This window comes from Zingiber officinale, chromosome 2A (assembly GCF_018446385.1).
Source record: "Zingiber officinale cultivar Zhangliang chromosome 2A, Zo_v1.1, whole genome shotgun sequence".
In the NCBI taxonomy this organism is placed as follows: domain Eukaryota; kingdom Viridiplantae; phylum Streptophyta; class Magnoliopsida; order Zingiberales; family Zingiberaceae; genus Zingiber; species Zingiber officinale.
The window spans coordinates 13,201,054-13,216,778 of record NC_055988.1 but is presented as its reverse complement, the minus strand read 5'-3'; positions in this window follow the sequence as shown (position 1 = coordinate 13,216,778).

The window sequence follows — 15,725 nt, the reverse complement described above, 5'->3', positions numbered from 1 at the left end:
TTTTTAGGTCTTCTTCATGGCACCCTCCAAAGGTGTGTTTGCTTTTTGAATTGATGGCCCAGCCCTTCTGTTTCATGTTCTGCCTCTTGGAATTAGACCACAAAGTTCATGTGAGTGATGGGGGGGTTCTTATTGCCTCGCAGACTTTCATGATTTCATTAAAGAGATCAGTGTGAAGTTCGGTGAGTGGAGATTATTTCGCTGATTCAACTTTATGGGTTTGTTTGTTTAGTAGTACAGTGAAGTGGTTTATTGATTTCAATGTTTAGCCAAAACAAACTTTTTCTTAGATAAACGATTTAGTTATTTAGGAGTGATGATGTTGATGTCATATGCCATATGTACCTTAGTAAAGCATCGAATCATATGGTGGTGTTTAAAAGACTTCATTTAAAATTCAATTAAATTTGAGTAAATTTGAGTAAAAATTCAGTTAAATCTAATAAATCCATCAAATCAACTTAATTTTAAAATTCAATTCGATTTATTAGAAATTTCAAAAACGATTAATTTAGTTTTGGTTCGATTTTAAATTTTCTAATTTGGTTTAATCGAATATACTGAAATTTTAAAATGAATCGAATCTTTAGACCATAATTTTTTACACTAAAATCAAATTTTGTTAACCGAACCAAATTTTTCCAACATCTCAATTATTACGATTAATTCAATCGAAAACTGAATTAATTGATATTTTATCAGTTCGATTTATTTGATTTTTTTTTTAAATTCTATCGGTTCAATTTGTTTGAAAAAAAATTAATTCGATTCAGTTGAATTTAACTGAATACTCACCCCTAGTAGCTCCTGAGTGGCGTCCCAGTTTCACTAACAGTACAATCGTTTCATTTAGATGTGTCATGTGTGATAGTTAAATCATGATTACTGTTAGAAATGTGAATGAAATAAAGAGATAGAGATGAAAAGATTCTATTGTACATTGATTATTAGTTTTATATTAGAAGTCTCTTAGTTTTATTGTAAGTTTAAATTATAGTACATGAATGGATATTGTAAACATATGCTTGGGGAGAGACTCTCGCACGTGGATGAATAGAGGTGGGAGTAAATTCAATGTATGGATTGTACTGAACCAAGGTTAACTCATGTGTGAGCAATTACAATTAATTCAATTCAATTGAAACTACCGATAATTAATGACAATAAATAGTCATTAATTCTTTTAATTGAAATTACTGACAATTAATTACAATAATGATCATTAATTAATCTAATTGAAACGGTTGATAATTAATGATAATAAATGGTCATTAATTGATACAATTGAAACTGTCAGTAATTAATGGCAATAAATAACCATTAATCAGTCATTTATTACAGCCAAAGATTGAGCCCCTATATAGGGAGCTCAGATCTTGAGCAGAAGATATAGAACGAGAGAAAGAGTCGGAAGCGAACTATTGTCCACTCTTGTTCTCCCACAAAATCCCTTTTAGTCATGCATCCGTTTGGCTAAACTATTCGTGATAGCACTCGGGTGCATTCTCAGTTTACCACGAACAACCAGTGTTTGGTTGGGTGTGTAGTTTCGCCATTGTATCTTGGAAAATAGACGACCCAATAGAATCTCAAAGTACAGCCTAAGATGAGACATTTTTTTTCAAGGAAACTGCGTTGAGCGCAGGCCTCGATATCTTACTCAGCGAATTCCATTCTTGACTTGACGATTGACTCCTGATTCTGCTACGCATTGCATCAACTTTGCAACTCGAACCATCGGAAGCTTGGTAGAAGCAACCCCGATGATAGCCTGAGATTATCCGCTAAGATCATCTTAACAAATAAATTATAATTGATTTAGTGTAATTTTAATTCAATAATTTTTTCTAATATCTCCGACAACAAATTATCCTATAATTACTTGAGAAATGTACTCTACTTCTTATCACCATACCAAGCCTCATGAGGCCATTGTTTTTTTCTTTCTTGAGTTTACTTTGGGTGCTCTTCATCTGTGAACATTTGCAAGTGATCAAATAATTACACTTTTGTGTGACCTAAGCGCTTTGCATGATTCATCCTACTCGAGGTCAAGGTCTAATGCTGCTTTTGGACCTCCACTTGTGCCCTTTTAGACGCCATCTCTTGTGTTGTTGCTCCTGTTGTTCTTTTGTGTGTCTTTGCTGTAACCCCATAACCCCCTTAGTGGCCTTGTTACTTCTTGCTTACTTGTGTATTTACTATTTTTCATTGAAGACGAGGGTGTATATCATTGATATTTGATATTAAATTATTTTAAATTTTAGAAATCAGTTTCCTAAGCATCTAAGCATCAAATCTCAATCTCGACGAATTAATGAATGAATTTATCTTAATGGGCGATTGACCTAAGAACTTCGAGCTGATGGACCTCTCACTATGAGCACTTCTCAATTTATCCTAGTAGTTAGTTGGAAGCTTTCGTAGGGTCGGATTAGTCGACGTAAGTTGAATAACTAGTATCAACTAAAAAAAAGTTAAAGGAAAGAATAGTCGATTATATCTAATGGATAATCTTCTCATACCTAGAATGACATTTTGAATGATTAGTAATATCATTTTAACTTAAGGTAGTACCTCAAGTCTTTCAAAGAAAGATAATGATATTTTTTCGTGGTGTCTCTATGTTTACATGTGTTTAGATTTAATAATATCCTAATCTTGTCTAAAATAAAAGAGGAACACTATGCCATCTATACATAATTTTCAATCTATTTGAAAAATATACTAATCATTTCTTCTAAGAAAATGAAATTAGCCACCAAATATATACAAATTTTCAGAATAGAAATTGGACAAAGAAAAATTACACTTCAGCCTTACATTAGTTCCAAATTATTTACTTTTACAGATAAAATAGAAGACACTAAAACCTTTAGGGCATTTATGGGACTTCTTAATTATGTAAAATATTATCTCAAAGATATAGGAAAAAATTAGTGGACCATTATACAACAAAACTTTAAATACAAAATAAAAATATTTTAACCAATAAGATATAAAGTTGATCAAACAAATCAAAGAAATGGTTAAAATTATTTAAGTATTAACTCTTCCACTTGACATAGACTATATGGTAATAGAAATCGATGGATGCGAATCCGAATGAGAAGGAGTTTTATTTAGAAGATTCAAAATATGACTTAAAACATTATATATATATATATAAGAAAAGAACATTTGATGTTGGCGCAACGGGACCGACAAGAGGGGGTAAATTACTATGTGAAAATCAAACAAGTTTTTCCCAATCTTTCAACTCGGATTAGTAGCAATAGCACAATTATAATTAAAATAAATGAATAACTTTAAAAAAAAAAAAGAGGCAAAAAAATTACTTGGTTACAACCTAAGTGGTTGTTAATTCAATGCAAATAAAAGTACTAAAAAAAGTCTCCTTCAGTGAAGGCGAAGAATCTTCTTACACTCATTAAACGCTCAAAAAGTTGCTAGGAAATGAATACTAGAGTTTTTCATTATTTCTTAGGTCCAGGGGTCTTTTTATAGCTTCTGGAAAAAGTTATCTGCAGCTTGAAGGTGCCTCCAATGAGGTCTAAGGCGTCTTCCATCGGATAGAGTTTTATCCACCAAGGATAAAACTTTATCCTCCGTTAACAACTAGCGAAGGTGCCTTCAAAGGCTAAAAGACTCCTTCGTACTATTCATCAAAGGCACCTTCCAACCATGGAAGGCGCCTTCCACAAGGTAACTCAACTTAAAGTTGATCTCTTCGCGTAGGTGATTCTCTGGCTAACCGGAATTAAGTTCACCCGAACCCAACTTCGACCTTCTCCTTGAGCAAGCTTCCTTTCCAGTTTCTCGTCCCTTGAATGTCGCACATGTCTTTCTCGTCTCTCGGTGTACTCTTCCATAGCATCTCGCCTTTCGGATGCACCGAGCTCGTCGACTCTCTTCCTGTGTCATCCTTCTCGCTAGCTGCGTCTCCCGCTCGACTTCTTGTGTCTAAGTGTGCAGGAGCTTAGGAACACAAGCTCCTGCACACTTAGACAAAGAATCAAACATAACAGGACTTAACTGAACTTGGTTGACCACATTAAAACTACTCCCGGGGTACTAACAATCTTCCCCTTTTTGAGTGCATCAACTCAATTTTAAGTTAGGGTTAAAAATGTAATAAAATAATATAGTAACAAAATGAATTAAACAAGTTAATTGCAAAATTAATACAAGGATAAAAATTATGAAAATTATCCTAACTCTCCCTTAATCCCCTTTACTTTTACTTATTTCTCCCCGGTCACATTAAAAAAATGGGAAAAAATTTGGAAAAAAAATAAAGTAAACTATTAGAAAATTTTGAACTTTTTTTTTGAGAGATACATTACAATAATTACTAGTAAACTGGTATTTTTCAAAAATAATTTTTAAAATATTATATTTTTACTAATTTATCTTCTGTTTTGACAAAAATAATGTTAAAAATTACTTATCAGTTTTGAAAAATCCTAATAAAAGGTTTTGTTAACCTCAACTAGATAGTGTTAGATCAGTATAAAAATTTACACAAAGAAACACTTTGAAAAGAAATAAATTATTTTTGTAAAAAACTAATTTTTGAAAATAAATCTTTAAAAATTCTATTATTTTTCTGAGATGTATGAGACACATTGTTCAATAGTAAAAAAAAGAAATTTTTCAAAATTTCTATTTTCTTGAATTTTTAATATTAATAATTATCTTTTCAAAAAAAAATTATAATAAATCAAACATTATTTGAAAATTTTCATAAATATTTTTAAGGATAGAGAATATTATGTTTTATCACAGAAAAAAGATTTTTAAAATTTAAATTTGGGAAATAAATTTAAGTTTTAAGGTATGATTTTTGTTAATAATTTTATAAAAAATAACTCAATAGTAAACAAAATTTAAAATAATTTTTATTTTTATCATAATAATAAAAAAAATTGAAGTTTAATTTAAAAAAGATTTTGGAACCCAATGTAGGTTCCTACCTGCTATATTTACTAAAAATTTAGGAGGTATATATTTTTTAAGAATTTTCTTAATTTATCCTTGGTGATTTCTAATGTACCAATTGATTCTATCATAAATTCTAAATTTTGGGTTTTTAAAATTGTTTGAACATGCATGGTTATTTTCAACTTTTCGATTTCTATTTTCAATTTTCATTTTTTATCTTTAAATTATTAAACATATGTAAAAGGCATGAATTTGTTATGTTTAATTTTAACCTTACATTATCTCTTTCTAATTGTACTATATTCTTAGATTACATTTTGATAAATTTAAAAAATTGCTTGGGAGATAGCGAATGTACCTCACTTACCTCGTGTTCTGATGCTCCCCCTTTATCGCAGCTTTCTTCTGAAGATCCTCCCACTTCGTTGATGCTTATCTCTAAGGAACTTTCAGTGTCCTTCTGGTGGTCTGCCATTAGGGCTAATCCAACGTAAACTTCGATCTCAGATTCGGAGGACGACGATTCATCTCATATGGCCTTCAGATTCTTGTGCTTTGATCTTGTTGATCTTTTACCCTTGTCCTTCTCCTTCTTCGGTTCAGGGCAGTCATCCTTGATGTGCCCTTCTCCTTAGCAGTTGTAGCATTGAACCTTTCTCTTGCTCCGAAAGTGTTTTTTCGCCTGCGACTTATTAAATTTATTATATTTAATAAACTTATTAAATTTTCTTACCAATAATGTTGCTTTATCTTTGTCAATGGATTCTTCAGAGTCTGGATCTGGTTCACCTTTCTGGTTTGCCTTTAGAGCTATGTTGTGGGTTGTCTTTTCTTCTTTATTTTGTAAGCCTACACATCTTGATTCATGAAGTTCAAAAGTGGAAAATAGATTTTCTAATGAACTAACTTCAAGGTCTTTAGATATATAAAATGAGTTGACTATAGATGTTCACTTAGTGTCTTAGGAAATGCATTTAAAGCATACCTTAATGAATCTCAGTTCGTTACCTTTTCTCCGAGATTCGTGAGTCTAGTCATGAGTTCTTTGATCCTCGAGTGCATATGTGTGACTGTTTCACCCTTTTCTATCCGTAGGTTCGTCAGTTGGTTCCAGAGCAGGTCTCGTCTCGCAAGCTTTTCTTCGGAGGTTCCTTCATGTAGTTCGAGGAACTTCTCCCAAAGTTCTTTTGCTGATTCATATCTCTGATTTGATTGACTTCCTGGGGTGGAAGTACACTGAGCAGGTGGAACTCGGCTCGTCAATTTGCTATGAAGTCTGCTTGCTCCTTCTTGGTTCATTGGTATTCTTCTTTTTCATTTTCTTGTGGGTCTTTGGGAGCTACACAATCATAATTAATAATTAAAAGCAATTCAAAATCTATTTTAAAGAATACCTCCATGCGTTTTTTCCATGTCTCGAATTCTCCCTCGAATTTCGGTGGGTAGATGCTCGGTCCGGCCATCTTCTCGTTGCTTCAACAAGTGGTTAGTCCTTCTGTGGTGTTCTTGCTCTGATACGACTTGTTGGCACAGCGGGGTCAGAAAGAGAGGGTGAATTGCCTATGTGAAAATTAAACAAGTCTTTCCCAATCTTCCAACTCGAATTAGTAGCAGTAGCATAATTATAATAAAAATAAATGAACAACTTTAAAAGAAGAGAGGCAAAAGAGTTACTTGGTTACAACGTAGGTTGTTGTTAATCTAAGGCAAATAAAAGTACTAAAAAAGTCTCCTTCAATGAAGGCGGAGAAATCTCTTAGACTCGCTAAACACTTAGAAAGTTGCTAGGAAATAAATACTAGAGTTGTTCATTATTTCCTAGGTCTAGAGGTCTTTTTATAGTCCCTAGAAAAAGTTATCTGCAGCTTGAAGGTGCATCTAATGAGGTCCAATGCATCTTTCATCAGATAGAGTTTTATCCACCGAGAATAAAACTTTATCCTCGGCTAATAACTAGCGAAAGCACCTTTAAAGGCTGGAAGGCGCCTTCGTTCTATTCATCAAAGGCGCCTTCCACAGGGCAATTCAGCTCAAAGTTGATCTCTTCACGTAGGTGATTCTCCGGCTAACCGGAGTTGACCCCACCCGAACCCAACTCTGACATTCTCCTTGAGCAGGCTTCCTTTCTGACTTTTCATCCCTCGAACAACGCGCATGTCCTTCTCGTCCGCTGATGTACTCTTCCGCAGCATCTTATCCTTCGGATGCACCAACTCCGTTGACTCCCTTCCCGTGTCATCCTTCTCGCTAGCTGTATCTTCCGCTCGACTTCTTGTATTCCTAAGCTCCTGCACACTTAGACATAAGGATCAAACACAATAGGATATAACTAAATTTGGTTGACCATATCAAAACTATCCTTGGGGTACTAACATTGACTTCCTTAAACTATGAAATTTTAGCAATAATTTATTATCTTGATGTATTTATACTTGTTATTTGCAACAAATAAGAAATTACTATCAAGACTAATTGTGAAGCAATCTCAAATATAGTTAGCGAACAAAAGGGTTAAGAAAAAGTATAAGCACAAAAAGATGGCTTAAATTTACTGATAAAATTATCAATCAATGATTGAAAATCCAATGGAAACACATCAAGGGAATAAATATTTTTTTAACAAATACTTCTCTAGACTTTTGTAGTAAAACATTACATGATTATTGCAAGACTTATGGATAGACAAAAGAAAGTATAAACTTTTACAATGAAAACTATGAAATTTGGTAACCAAGAGACATGAAGACTAGTTTCGCTTTGACTCTAGGACAAAACTTGATACTATACAAAATTGTCTCCTAGACAATATTTGGAATATTTCTACAATCTGAGGGAGTTCTAACTATAAAATTATCATTATAAATATCTTATCCAATTACTTCTTAATAACAGTACAGAAACCATAAAGCAAGAAAATTTCTTGCCTATGCTATTTTTTTTGGTACCCAAGCAGGAGTATACTATGATGGGTAAGAAGTAAAGACAGTCATCTAAGGATATGAAAAACCTTCTTACAAAGGTTTTTACTCTTTATATGAGGTGTTTACTTCTGTTAGGGCAAAAGTAGGCCTTAATTTTTTTAAAGCATCTAATTAAGACTGATGAAAAATGTTTAGCCAGCAAAAACTTATTTACATACAACTAGCTCTCACCAACCAAAAGAAATGGAGATACAACAATTAAACCTCACTCACAAGTTAAATCATTACTTAACTTTAGCTGAACTTCAAGCAAGAAAAAAAGCAAAAACTACAGTCACTCCAAAATGAGTAGCCTCAAAAAAGATTCTTATAGGACTACCCAATACCATACGAGAGGATATTTCTACGTACATTTGTAACTTAGCAGAAAAGTCTACATTTGAGATTTTTTTAGATTTATGTGAGATATTTAAAATGCTTCATGCAACTCCACTGGCAGGAATGACAATAGTTTATAAAGTAGAATTCAATAATAAATTGAAATGTCAAAAGGTTACCAAATCTTGTGCCAATTCAACAAATTTCGATTGCCGAGTCAATTAACCTACTCCTTCTGAATTCGAATATCGATTATGAAAAATTTGTTTCACATAAATTTAAAGGCAAATTAATTACTCCTTTTACATTTATGGACTATGGACTGTTACTTAAGCTCTAGGTACATGACTTGGATTATGTTCGAGACTTTCCAAAAACACTGGGCACCATTTTAACCCATGCTTTTGAAGCCAAATTTTTGTCATTTGTACATTTGAATGCTCTCCACCTAAGTGGATAAACTTAAAAATTGAACCAGTAAGACACTTAATCTGAATGTAGATTCATGAAGTCAATGGTCTCCACTTAGAATTAGAAGATTATCTTTCTAACCCAGATCTTGTCTCGGCAACACTTACTAAACCAGCAAACCATTAAAACACTGACGTGCTTCTATCTAAGGCAGCAATTGGTCATGGGATAGACATGATGATCCCTAAGAATACCTTCTGGTCAGTAAAACTTATACTGAGAAAATCTACTGGCCTAGAGATATAACAATCATATTTTTCATCTTCAACTTCACTACCCAACATAACGTGTTGTGTCATCATTACAAAAATAAAAATAAACAATGGATTTCTAAGAAATTAGCTAGTTCAACAAGAGTAGCCAACTCCTACTTCGTGGCTCAAGCCATAGCTACTAGCATAGTTTGCAAAATCGTGATCCGGATCGTAGGATCGTACGATCCTATGATCCGGAAACCCAAAATCGATCCAGGATCGTGCAGAATCGTTTTTGCAGTAGGATTGCAGCAGGATCGGTAGGATCGGAGCAGAATTGGTAGAATCGGAGCAGGATTGGAGTAGAATCGGAGTAGGATCGGTGGAAGCTTTGAGAGGTCATAACTTTTGACTCGGATTGAACCACGGGACCTATAATATATCAAATTAAAGCTCGTTCAGAGATCTTTAATAAATTTCAAAGTTTATCCTTAACCATTATCTTTTTTTCATCTTATTAGAGTTTTAAATTATTTAAATATATGTTTAATTATTTTTGAGTTAGTTTTTTATCAATAATATTCTGTCATTTATTTTTCTCAAAATAATAAGTTTTTGGATGTCTATTGTCTAGTATTGTGTGTAACGACCCGACTCCTGGGTACTAAGCTGTGAGCCGGATCGCTACATTAACTACTGACGCTACTGTGCCGTACTGTGCGGAAAACTGGGTAAAATAAAAATTTCACTAACTGACTCTGTTGATCTGACAACTGATACACCCATGCTGTTATAAGGAAGGATTCAGGGCCCTTTCCGGTTGGTGTACATGTGCTAAGGAGGATACTTGGCCTCCCATCTGAGCTAGGAACTCAAATCTAACTTCCCAGCTAGCTATTGATCGATCCACGGATCGATCAAACTTGCTACGATTCTGTGCCCTGCTGGATCGGTCGGCATGACCGATCCAGGTGTGTCTGGATCGGTCTGCAGACCGATCCAGGCACCTGGAGACGCTGGGATGCCCTCTGTTCGATGCTGGATCGGTCGGACGACCGATCAGATAGCATACAGTAGCATACTGTATGCCTCTGGATCGGTCGGCTGACCGATCCAGGACCCTGATACTGCAACAGATCGGTCGGCAGACCGATCCAACTCTGATATGAAATCAGAGTTCCTGATTTCAGAACTTTCAGGCACTGGAACGTGCCACAACTCACAAACATAGGTTCTAGATACATGAAAAACATTCTAACATTAACCTACATGCATCCCAAACTGGACAAAATGAATAGTGCATAGTTCTACTGGATTAAAACATTTAACAAGCTAAGGACTAAACCATAAGTAAACTAACAACGTAAATGCTGGAATTAAGCTGTTTAGACCCCTAGGATCTTTATTCCAAACCCCTTGCACACACACACCTCCATAGCATTGTCCTCCAGCCTCCGCTAGTCCACTTTTCTTTTACCTGTATCTGCAGTATAAGAAAAGTAATATCTGTAAGCTAAAGAGCTTAGTAAGAAACCATCTACCTCACAAAAACATGCAAGGATGCGATTATGTTTTTTAAAACATGCTGTTTGAAAACTGAACTGAGCATGGCAACATGGCATGGCATACAAACATGTACTGAACTGTTCATGGCATACAAACAAGCTGAGCATAGCATACTATATCTGAAACTAAGCATGAATACTGAACTGATCATACATATACATCTAACTGGTCATGAACTCAAATCATGAAACTTAACTGAGATAATTAACTGAAACTGAACTAAGTTAGTGTTTCCATCACTGATTACATATTTGGAAAACTATATATAATAATAGATGAAAATACTAAACATCCTGTTTGGGCTGCACTTACTGTGTGCGCATCCCTACGAGACCCGAGATTGCAAGTTCGAATCCAGTACTAGGTTATCGAACCTAGGGCTAGGGGAGTCCAAACCATGGATATCTGATCCAAGTATTGCCAATGAATAAAAGTAAAATTAATAATATTTTATTTTACTCTTTCTAGGTTATCTAAACCTAGAGCTAGGTTATCTGAACCTAGAGGCTACTGTGGGAGCCCGCCCAATGGATATCTGATCCATATAGCTGTAATAACTGATAATAAGCTGAATAAAATGTTTCTAATACATTTTACATGCTGTTAGGATGCCTACTGGTGCATCCTTCTGAACTGGGCATTCTACCGAATGCTTGGTGTGCACTAAAAGCACACCCTAAAACTGAAAACTGTAAAACTACTGAACCAACGCCAAAACTAACAAGCGAGAACAATTATACTGCAGGTGAGGGGTTTCTTTCCTCAATCGCAAGGTTTTCTTACGATTCTATCCGCTAGGTTTTCCGGAAAACTGCTCCGTTCGACGAACCGCTTACGTCCTCGCGTTCCTCTCGCAGAGAAGAACCGACTTCGTGCTGGTGTTGTCGCCGGAAAGTGAACACACGATCCTAGGGAAGGAACCCTAGGTCTCCTTTGCTTTGTTGGTTGCGCCGAGAGAAAGAAACGGGAGAAGGAGAGTTGCGTGAGGTTTTCTTTGTGAGGAGGGGCTGCCGAACCAATAAAACCAACCCAACTTATATTTCTAATTTATATTAAGTGGTTCAATTGAACCCAACTCTAACATAAATTTATTTGATTCTCCTTTCTTTCAGCACGGCCCTGCTGGGTTCACCGGTTACTAGCATTATCTCTTAAACCATAGGTCTCGGGTTCGATTCCCGCCTAAGCTATTTTGTGACTTATTTGTTTTTGCTACTTCCGGTACTCCAAAAATTATGTGAAAATATCCTAAAAATCTAGAGAAATCATAGGATATTTCTAAAATAAATTCGGGAATTTTTCGGGCTTTACAATCCACCATACCTTATAAAAAGTTCATCCCCGAACTTAAAACAATTCTGGGTACTTCTGTCTCATGCTGGCCTCTGTCTCCCAAGTCGCCTCTGCTGCTGTGTGATTTTGCCAGCTGACTTTGACTAATGGTACTTCCTTGTTCCGTAATTTCTTTACTGCTCGGTCTATTATCTGAATAGGCCGACTGTCATAGCTGAGATCATCACGGACCTGCACCAACTGGGGCTCAATGGTGGCGTCTGGAATATGCTTCTTCAGCATGGAGACATGAAATACGTTGTGGACAGCTGACATCTCCTGAGGTAGCTCTAGCTCATATGATACCTTGCCCACTCTCTTCATGATAAGGTATGGTCCCACGTATCTGGGAGCTAGCTTGCCCTTCTTCCCAAAACGCATGACTCCTTCATGGGAGCTACTCGAGGAAAAGATCCCAATCGAAAACTCTAGGGTCTGCGTGTATCGGATAGCTCTTCCGACGGCTCTGTCTCTATCCTCCGCGAATCTGTATGGGCGATGTGGTATCTGCTACTAGATCATCTCAAGCTCTAGTTCCTTCTGCTCACCACTCTCATACCAGAAGATTGGATCTGCACCTCCGCCCATAGAGTGCCTCATAAGGTGCCATGCCGATAGTGGCTCGATAACTGTTGTTGTATGCAAATTCCGCTAGACTCGGATATTTGCACCAACTTCCTTGAAATCTAGGGCACAAGCCGGAGCATATCTTCGAGTATCGATTTACTCGCTCCGTCGACCATCCGTCGAGGATGGAAGGTCATCTTGAATTTTAATCGGGTGCCCATAGTGATCGTACACACTTCGAGTGTGATGTAAATCTCTGTCTCTCGATATAATGGTTCGTGGGACTTCATGCACCGACAATCTCCTTGAGATACAACCGTGCTCCATGGAATAGGATATTCGATAGCTAAGAAGTGGGCTGATTTAGTCAACTGTCGACTATTACCCGATGGCATCGAAACCATTCGTGGTTCGGTAATCCCACTATGAAGTCCATAGAGATATCCTCCCACTTCCATTCTGGAACTTGAATCCTGCAGAACTCCTCCTGATGTTCTGATGTTCTGACAGGTTAGACAGATGCCGACATATCTGGCGATATCTCGCTTCATCCTGTGCCACCAAAATCGTTTCTTTAGATCCTGATACATTTTGGTGGAACCAGATGCATCGCATAGGAGTCCTATGAGCCTCGTCTAGAATCTCTTTGTAGTTCCTCTTGATCCGGAACACAAAGTCTGTCACCACAATACACTACCCTATCGGACACTCAACTCTCCACTTTCGGATTCTGCTAACCCTTGCTTGATTTTGGATCCTGCTCCTGAGCTGTCTGGATATCATCAAGCAAGGTAGATGCTAAGGACATAGTGGAAAGCTGCCCGACTATAAGCTCGAGACTAAAAGCTGTAATCTCCTTCCTTAGGGGTGGTGACATAGCTGCTAAAGATAATAAGGTAGCACTGGACTTCCTGCTGAGTGCGTCTGCTACCTTATTAGCTTTCCCTGGATGGTAGAGGATATCTATGTCATAATCCTTGACCAGCTCTAACCATCTGCGCTGCCGCATATTCAGATCCTTCTGAGTAAAGAAATACTTCAAACTTTGATGATCTGTATACACTCTGCACTGAGCTCCGTACAAATAATGTCTCCAAATCTTGAGAGCGAACACCACTGCTGCAAGCTCAAGGTCGTGAGTAGGATAGTTCCTCTCATAATCCTTGAGTTGTGGAGGCATAGGCGATCACCTTGCCTGCTGCATCAGTACCGCTCCTAATCCCAATTTAGAGGCGCCACCGTAGATGTCGAAGCTGTCTGTGTTTTCTGGCTAAAATAGAGCACTGGTCAATCTCCGCTTTAGTTATTGAATCTCTCATGATCCTCCACCGAAATTTCTTGTTCTTTCCGTGAGAGCCGTGAGTGGGAGGCTATCTGAGAAGTCCTCTCAATTTCTGTAGTAGCCTGCTAATCCCGAAAACTTCGATTTCACCGGCATTCCCGGTCTCTTCCATTTATCGCTTCTATCTTGCTTGGATCTACCATAACACCATCCTTGGAGATGATGTGACCGAGAAAGGCTACTGGTCTAGCCAAAATTCACATTTGGCGTACAGCTGGTTCTGCTGAAGGATCTGCAAAACTGTCTTCAGATGCTCTGCATGGTCCTCCTGAGTGCTTGAATAGATAAGAATGTCATCAATGAATACGATGACAAACTTGTCTAAGTATTCTCTGAATACTCTGTTCATGAGGTCCATGAAAGTAGCTGGAGCATTTGTCACGCCGAAAGGCATGACTACGAACTCATAATGTCCGTATCTGGTCCTGAAAGCTGTTTTAGGTATATCACCTTTCTTGACTCTAACCTGGTGATATCCTGATCTGAGGTCAATTTTAGAGAACACCGTGGCTCCCTTTAGCTGGTCAAACAGGTCATCTATCCTGGGGAGAGGGTACCTGTTTTTAATTGTGACCTGGTTCAAGGCACGGTAGTCTATGCATAGGCGCATGCTTCCATCCTTCTTCTTCACGAACAACACAGGTGCTCCCCATGGTGAGTGACTAGGGCGTATGAAACCCTTGTCAATTGATCCTGAAGTTCCTTCAGTTCTGCTGGAGCCATGCGGTACGGTGCTTTGGAAATTGGATTTGTGTCGGGAATGAGCTCTATCTCAAATTCAATCTCCCTGTCTGGTGCTAAGCCTGGTAGCTCTTCAGGGAAGACTGCTGGGTAGTCACAAATGACTCGAACCTCTGATAACTGTTGGTTTTTGTCCTGGCTGGTGTTGACTACGTTTGCTAAAAATCCCCTGCATCCTGAATCCAATAGCTGCTGTGCTTTCAATGCTGAGAGAAACTTCCTGGCTTTTCTCTTTGGTTTTCCCATGTACTCAAACTGTACTCCTGCTTCAGGTTGGAATATGACCTTCTATTTACGGCACTCTATAGAAGCATCATATCTGATCAGAAAATCCATTCCAAAGATGACATCGTAGTCAGTCATTTCTAGCACTATCAGATCACCAAAAGTTCTCCATCGCTATAATGACCGGCACCGCCCGAGCCACGTAGATGTCATAGTGTCTCCGAGGGTAGTGTTGTCACCGACTATTTAGTACTTGGAGGTGTTGCTAATTTCTCGCAAACGCCTGATACATAAGAGTGGGTTGCCCGATGTCGAATAAAGCGGTTGCATTATGTCAGAAAATCGATCGACTGTGACAACCGCGTCGAGGCATTTACTACGTCCTCTGGTCAGTGAGAAAATCCTGGCATTCGTGTTAGCTGTGGGGGCTTCTAATCTGCCCTGACTGATCTGTGGACCATCTAAGGCAGCATACATCTGGTGTAGCTGCGCTGGCTGAGCTCCATACTGTATCGGCTGAGGTTGAGGAAGACTGTTCTTGTTCGGGCACTGCTTAGCCATGTGCCCTTCCTGTCCACATTCAAAACAACCTCGCGTACCCTTGCGGCAAACTCCTGGATGATGTTTCCCACAAATAGCACACTTGGGATGTCTGGAATGTTTTCCTGCTGGCCCTCCTTTTGGGTCACTGCTTGCCTTGCGTTTCCCCTTCCAGTTGGAGCTATGTCCCTGTTGTTTCTGCTGAGTACCTGAGCCAGTTTGTCCCTTGGCCTCTGTGGAAACCTGCTTCTGCTGGGTGATGCTGTGCTGATAGTGCTCAGTGATCAAAGCACTACTCACTAGCTCCTCTGTGGTTTGTGGCCTATGAACGCCACCAGCCACATTCATTGCGATCTCTGGTCTGAGCATCTTCAGCATCAACCGTACTCGTTCCTTCTCTGTGCTGACTAGTTCTGGACACAGACGGGCCAACCTGTTGAATTTCTTCACGGCATCCTGAACTGATAGGTTGCCCTGACGAAATTCTGTAAACTCGTCATAGTG